The sequence below is a fragment of the Rattus norvegicus genome, chromosome 6 (genome assembly GCF_021556685.1).
Source record: "Rattus norvegicus strain SHRSP/BbbUtx chromosome 6, alternate assembly SHRSP_T2T, whole genome shotgun sequence".
In the NCBI taxonomy this organism is placed as follows: domain Eukaryota; kingdom Metazoa; phylum Chordata; class Mammalia; order Rodentia; family Muridae; genus Rattus; species Rattus norvegicus.
Genome location: NC_141539.1, coordinates 102858743 through 102866638, shown reverse-complemented (window position 1 = coordinate 102866638; position 7896 = coordinate 102858743). Strand labels below are relative to the sequence as shown.

Here is a 7896-nt window from a genome sequence, read left to right as displayed (position 1 = left end):
TAGTTCTGTTACTGTGCCAAAGATCCAGACAAGTCAATAAGTGGGTGATGAAGGTGCTTTCTTGTTGATAAAGGGGGAAGGAATGAATTAGGTGTTTCCTAGGTGCCAACTTGGGTTCTAACTGGAATTCTAGGGCTTCAGTCAACTGTAAGTACAGTTTTTACCCTTTATTCCTCAGCCCTTCCCCATCTCTGTTTCACTCCTTAATTTCTTCCTTGTTTAAGACTCCTGTGAATTGTGTCTGCAAAACGTATGATGGATGAAGATGATCAAGGTGATAGCAATGTTAATATTAGCAAGAGAGCTCCCAATCTCTCCAGTCTACCTCATGCAGAAACAGCTCACTCGCTTTCCACAGATGGCTCTCATGCCTACCTAGCTTGGTGTTTTGCCTAACCCTAACATAAACCCAAGCTACTGAACTAAAATCAACCCTTAACTTGAAAACAAGCCCTAATTTAACTTCTTGTCATACGCTTCCAAATGCCTGAGAACCAAGGCCACAAGGAAGCTTTCCCACAGCCAGAAACTGCCCCATGCCAACTGTCTCTTTACAAGAGATGGAAATATTCCATAGTGTGGATTGCATTTGAAGTGATTTCCTAAGAAGAGATGACCCAGGGTCCAGACCCAGACAGAGTGATCTTTCCCACCATCGCTCAGGCAGCCAGCACCCACTCCCCCTTTCTCTGTAGCATCACACTAAGCTTGTTTCCCTGGAGCCTAAACTCAAATGTTGATATCAGTGATGGAGCAGAGTAGAGGATGCAGCTCCAAAGGAAGTTGAGAGTGTATGTCTTCCAAACGACCCTTTAACCTCAAGAAACTTCACAAGCACAGGAAGACATCCACTGCTGGGATAGTAACTGATGGATATAACTTACCCACAAGTAGCCATACTGGTATATTTGAGGAGAAATATAAGTATTGTGATTTGTTATTGTCTTTCAAAAATAATATAATTACTTACACGGCACTTTGATATTATTACTTTTTTATTAAAAATTTGGCAAAGTGTATAATATTTTTATTTATATTTTTATTGAATGCTTAATGTTGCTAGATATTATGCTAAACACTTTGCACAGTGTTCATGTAACCATCTGGATAATAAGCCATGGTTATTACCGTTTTATACACTTGGAAACAAAGGCACAGGAAGTTTGCCCAAGGTGATGTCTAATAAGTAGCTAAGTCAAGATCTGAACAGATAGTCCAGCTCTATATCGCATTCCATAGCTTTGTAAATTTCTTTCTTTTTTCCATCTTTATTAACTTGAGTATTTCTTATTTACATTTCAATTGTTATTCCCCTTCCTGGTTTCAGGGCCAACATTCCCCTAACTCTTCCCCCTCCCCTTCTTATGGGTGAACAACGATGTTCGCATTCTGTATCACAAAGAAACAATATGCATTAAGTTGGGGCTGATTTACATCTTAAGAAAAAACCCAGAAAGATAGTTTTCTTCATTACAGATGTGTATGAACCATGTTTCACGGACTAACGTTTAATGCTGTAGTTTGATTCTGTGTTGACTGCTTCATTTGATTTGTTTCATTTCTGTAACCCAGGAACACTTATCAAACATTTTATATTTATCAGCCATTATGTAAAAGAATAATAGAAGTACAAATAAAACAAAACTTTCTTCCTGTCTCCCTGGAGGGGTGAACTTTATTAGAAAAAAGGTATTAAGCTAGTGTAATAATCAAAGATTCCAGAAGTCTACCTTTATTTGACTGAACAAGTCACTTAGAGAACTAGTCTGAATGTCTTTTAGCTTGAAGAGTAAACGTGGAGTACCAGAATGGTAGAGTTTCCAAAAGATTTGCCTTGTAAGCATGAGGACCCAAGTTCTAGCCTCAGAAACTACGTAAATCATAAAAAGGAAATACTGCATGCAATGGCACATGGTTGAAATCCCAATGGTAGAGAGGCAGAGACAAGTGGATCCCTGCAGCTCATTGGTCAGTCAGCTTCTCATATCATATGATTTTCAGTCAATGAGATGCTTTGATTTTTTAAAAACAATACCTGGGGAACAAAAGCTGAGGATGTGCACCATGCACACATACACATGCACACACATAAAGGAAGAAATAAAAGACACCAAATCTCAGAGTAAGCTTTAACTCAGAGTAAACTCATAGGAGAATACTTTTTGGACAGCTAGCTCATTGCTATGGGGTAGAATGTTGGGAGTGGGATTTCTCTACACAATTATTACTGAGAAGGTAACAGTTACTGTTCAAGAGCTTTCTTTCTTTTTTTTTTTATTAACTTGAGTATTTCTTATTTACATTTCGAATGTTATTCCCTTTCCCGGTTTCCAGGCCAACATCCCCCTAACCTCTCTCCCTCCCCTTTTATATGGGTGTTCCCCTCCCCATCCTCCCCCCATTACCGCCCTCCCCCCAAAAATCACGTTCACTGGGGGTTCAGTCTTAGCAGGACCAAGGGCTTTCCCCTTCCACTGGTGATCTTACTAGAATATTCTTTGCTACCTATGAGGTTAGAGTCCAGGGTCAGTCCATGTATAGTCTTTGGGTCGTGGCTTAGTCCCTGGAAGCTCTGGTTGGTTGGCATTGTTGTTCATATGGGGTCTCGAGCCCCTTCAAGCTTCAAGAGCTTTCAAAATCCATCTCTTCCATTGGTATCATTGGTCACCACACCAGAACAAGTCTTCATGAGCGAGCCAACTTAAAGAAATCTCAGGTAAGACTTCTGGAATACTTGGAAGAGAAAACAAGAAAAAAAAACTTAAACCATTTAAAGTTGAGTGGACTTCCCAGTACATGGACACTTACATGGGAGAAACTGTCGACTTGAGCTAATGTTAGTTCAGTGTTGGGGGGAAATCATAATTGACCTAAATGGAAGAATTTTATCTGAACTGAGGAGGCAGTGATTTTTCTAGAATGGGAATATAACATAAGATTCATTCTGGTATGCATGTCAAGTCCTCTTAAAGTATACCCAACAGCAGTAATCTGCATCCTGTCAGTAATCTGCACCATTTTTCCACCCATAACTCCACCTGCCTTCCAGGAGGCCACTCTGGCACCAGGGACCCCAGGCCATGGAGGGACTAGTGATTCCATTGGTAAAGTTAGCACCAAAACCCCCAGAGGTCATGCAGGCAACAAAGTCCTCTGGGGAGACATCCTACTGAACATGAAGACTTTCTAGTCACCAGAACTCTAAGCTACTCAGGTCAGAAGACAGAAAGGAAACAGAAACCGGGGAGTAGGGGGATCCAAAAACCAACCATCCAACAAAGTTAAACTCAGAAATCAGCTTCTAAACCTATAATATGTGCAAAACCAGATGGACAAAGACCAGCATAAGAATGCAATTAACAAGAGCCAAGGCAACATGGCACCAACAGAGCCCAGCTGTCCTACTAGAGCAAGACCTGGTTACTCTAACACGGCACAAGAAAATGACTTTAAATCCAATCTCATGAAGATGATAGAGTCCTTTAAAGAGGAAATACATAAATCCCATAAAGAAATACAGAAAAATACAAACAGGTAAAGGAAATGAAGAAAACAGTTCAAGATCTGAAAATGGAAATAGAACCAAATAAATGAAAAAAAAAAAACACTCCCCCCATACACAGAGGGAATCCTGGAGATGAAAAGTCTAGATAAGAGAACAGAAACTACAAAGATGGATATCAGGCATCACCAACAGAATACAAGAGATGTAAGAAAGAATCTCAAGTATAGAAGATACAATACAAGAAAGTGATGCATCCACTAAAGAAAATATTAAAACAAAAATGTTTCTGACATAAACCATCCAGGAAATTTGGGACACTATGAAAACATCAAACCTAAGAATAAGGGGAGATTGAAGACCCAGAAAATATTTTCAACAAAATTATAGAAGAAAATTTCTTTAACCTAAAGAAAGAAATGGCTATAAGCATACAAGATTATAGAACACCAAATGGATTGGAACAAAAAAAAGAAAGAAAGAAAGAAAGAAAATCCTCCTGCCACATAATAATCAAAACACTAAATGTACTTAACAACAACAAAAAGAATGTTGAAATTTTCAAGGGGAAAAGTCCAATTAACACAAAAAGGCATGCCTATTAGAATTACACCTGATTTCTAACAGAGACACTGAAAGCCAGAGTGGCCTGGGCAGATGTCTTGAAGACTCTTAAGAGATCACAGATACCAGCCCAGACTACTATCCCCAATCAAACTTGCAATCAGCATAGGTGGAGAAAACAAGATATTTCATGACAAAACCAAATTTAAACAATATCTATCCATAAATCCAGCCCTATGGAAGATACTAGAAGGAAAACTCCAACCCAAAGCAGTTATTACACCCAAGAAAATACAAGAAATAAATAACTTTTCATTTATTTGCTACCATTGCAAATGGTTGCAGTGGTGCAAATGGTGCAAAGGAATTTACACCAGTAAAACCAAAAGAAGGGACACACACACACACACATACACACACACACACACACACACACACACCATTATCACCATCAATATCAAAATAACAGGAATGAACAGTTATTGGTCTTTAACATCTCTCAACATCGTTGGGGATTTAGCTCAGTGATAGAGCGCTTGCCTAGCAAGCGCAAGGCCCTGGGTTCGGTCCCCAGCTCCGAAAAAAAAAAAATCTCTCAACATCAATTGATTCAGTCCCCCAATAAATAAAAGACGCCAATTATCAAAATGGTTACAAAAATTGGATGCATCATTCGGCTGCATACAAAAAATACACCTCAACATCAAAGATAGCCATTACCTCAGAGTAAAGGTCTGAAGAAAAGAGTTTCCAAGCAAGTAGACTCAAGAAGCAAGGTAGAATAGCCCATTCTAATATCTAATAAAATAGACTCCAGCCAAAATTACACAAAAGAGATAGAGAAGGACACTTCAGATACATCAAAGGAAAAATCTTGCAAGATGACATCTTAATTCCGAATATCTATTCCCCAAATGTAAGGACTCTCACATTTGTGAAAAAAATTACTAAAATTTAAATCACACATTAAACATAACACATCAATAGTGAAACCTCATTTTCACCAGTGGACAGATCATCCAAACAAACCAAACAGAAAAATAATAGAACTAACAGATACTATGACTCAAATGGACCTAACAGATAACTATAGAACATTTCACTCAAACAGAAAAGAATATATCTTGTTCTCAACAACTCACAGAATCTTCTCCAAAACTGACCATATATTCAGTCACAAAGCAAGCCTCAAAAGATACAAAAATTGAAATAAGCCCCTGTATCCTATCAGACCACCAGGGATTAAAGCTGGACTTCAACAACAACAGAAACAACAGAAAGCCTACAAACTCATGGAAACAGAACAATTCTCTACTCAGTCACCACCGGGTCAAGGAAGAAATAAAGAGAGAAATAAAGAAATAAAGACTTCCTAGAATTCATGAAAATGAATACACAGCATACCCAAACTTGTGGGAAACAATGAAAGCAGTGCTAGGAGGAAAGTTCATAGCACTACGTGCTTTCATAAAGAAATTGAGATCTCATACTAATAACTTAACAACACACCTGAAAGCTCTAGAACAACAACAACAACAACAAAAACAACAACAACAACAACAAAAACAACAACAACAATCCAAAGTAGTAGATGGCTAGAAATAATCAAACTCAGGGCAGAAGTCTATAAGATAGAAACAAAGAGAACAACAAAAAGAAACAAGGAAACAAAGAGTTGGTTCTTTGAGAAAATCAACAAGATAGACAAACCCTTAGTCAAACTAACTAAAAAGTTGGAGAGAATATTCAAATTAACAGAATCAGAAATGAAAAGGGGAACATAACAACAGACACCAAAGAAATCCAAAGAATCATTAGGTCTTATTTAAAGACTTGAACTCGACAAATGGAAATTGAAATGGATGATTTTTCTTGAGAGAGAACACTTATCAGAGTTAAATCAAAGATCAGGCAATAATCTAAATAGAATTGCAATCCCTAAAGAAATAGAAGCAGTCTTTAAAAGTTTCCTAACAAAAAAGAGTCCAGGGCTGGAAGGTTTCAGTTCAGAATTCTACCAGACCTTCAAAGAAGAACTAATTCTGATATTCTACAAATTATTCCACAAAATAAAAACTGAAGGAACCCTGCCAAATTTATCTTGAGTCCACAGTCACCCTGATACCTAAACCACACAAAGATTCAACCAAGAAAGAGAATTTCAAACCAATTTCACTTATGAATTTTGATACAAAAATACTCAATAAAATACTAGCAAACCTTATGCAAGAACACATTAAAAAGATCATGTGACATGATCAAGTAGGCTTCATCCCAGAGATGTAGGGATGGTTTAACACATGAAAATCCATCAGTGTAATCCAACATGTAAAAAAAATCTGCAAGAAAAAATGACACGATCGTCTCAATAGGTATTGAAAAGGTCCTTCACAAAATCCAACACTCCTTTACAATGTGCATGAGTAGGCGGCCGAGAGGAGAGAGTCTATGTTTATGCTCAGTAAACATCTGAATGATTAGTAGCCTAACATTTCCTGATAAAAAGCAAGTCTGAGATGGCTAACAATCCAGCACCCTGCAGGCCTGGAGGTCTCCCAGGGCAGGGAGTGGACCAGATACTAGGAGAAGCCTGCCTGGGCCGCTGGGCCCTAGAGGAGACTAAGCCTGAAATAGAGAACCCCAGACACTCAGAGACCTCTGGTGCCACTAAGAGGAGCAAATAAGTGGTAGAGAAATGGAAGAGAAAGAGAACAGAAGGATGTGTGCACAATGAAGGGAGGCAGAGCTGGAGACTCAAGGATAGTGAGGAACAGCCTGTTGTGAGTAGCTGATGACCCTATCTGGGACCAAGCTGAGGTCCTGGTCTGTGCTGCACCCCCATCCCCCAGACTGACCTCTGGGTCCATGGCCCCTCAGCAGCAGAGGTCTGTTACCACCAAAGGCCAGGCTGATGTCCCTGGTCTATGCTGTTGCCTGAGGACATGTTGATGTCAGAGGGCTGTGTATAACTGGCCCTACAGCTCACCTGGGCATCATGGGAAAGCTAGCCAGCTACAATACCCAGGAAGGGGCGGGGAAGAGGATAAGAGCAGAGGAGCTGGGCCTGCTACTCCATTCCCTTGTGGTGATGAGACCCTTCTTCCCTCCCTCATCCCTTGTCATCTATTGCAGGCAGGAGAGCTGGCCCTGAGGTCATGAGAGTGGGAAAACTGGCCATGTCCCTCGTCAGTTGCAACACTTGGGAGAGTGGACCCTGCATCTCACCTGGGCAGCAGGATAGGCTGGCCCTGATCGAGAGTTAGTGTTGCATGTGGGCCATCACCAAGGCCATGAGAGTGGGAGCCAACAGTCTGGCCAGTTCAGCTACCTCTCAGGCCCAGATCTAGGGCCTTGAGTTGGCTCACCCCAACATCTACCCCATCAATGAACTGCTAGACTGCATGAAGATGTTGGTCCTACAGATCCAAAACTACAGAATCTCCATGAACAGGGCCACAACAGGATATCTGAGCGGAGATCCAGTGAGCTCCCAGTATTGATAGTGTAGCAGAAGCCAGAGGCCTTGTACGAGACACTACAACGAACATTTGCAAGCAAAGAAGTGTGTATAAAGGGTGCACTGTGAGACACACTGTGACATACCACAGCTTCCACAATGAGATTTTTGTTTTTCTATTTTGGGGGGTGGTTGTAAGAGGGGCTGGTGCAAGGGGAGAAGAGATGAGTGGGATTGGGATACATGATGGGAAATTCACAAAGCCAATAAAAACTAAAAAAATAAACAAAATAATAATTTAAAAATTCGTGATAGGTGACTCTGAATTTGCTTGTGTAGCAAAAGACTCTCGGATTTGGAATAGAGTTAAGGT

The 7896-nt window shown here is 40.0% G+C and overlaps 1 non-coding gene across 1 annotated transcript; it reads left to right on the top strand.

Moving 5' to 3' along the window:
- The first annotated feature begins 6425 nt into the window (after nucleotides 1-6425).
- LOC120093469 (small nucleolar RNA SNORA17) lies at nucleotides 6426-6559 on the top strand. The gene has a single exon (XR_015623631.1). It is a non-coding gene; the product is annotated as a small nucleolar RNA SNORA17 (small nucleolar RNA).
- The last annotated feature ends 1337 nt before the right edge of the window (nucleotides 6560-7896 follow it).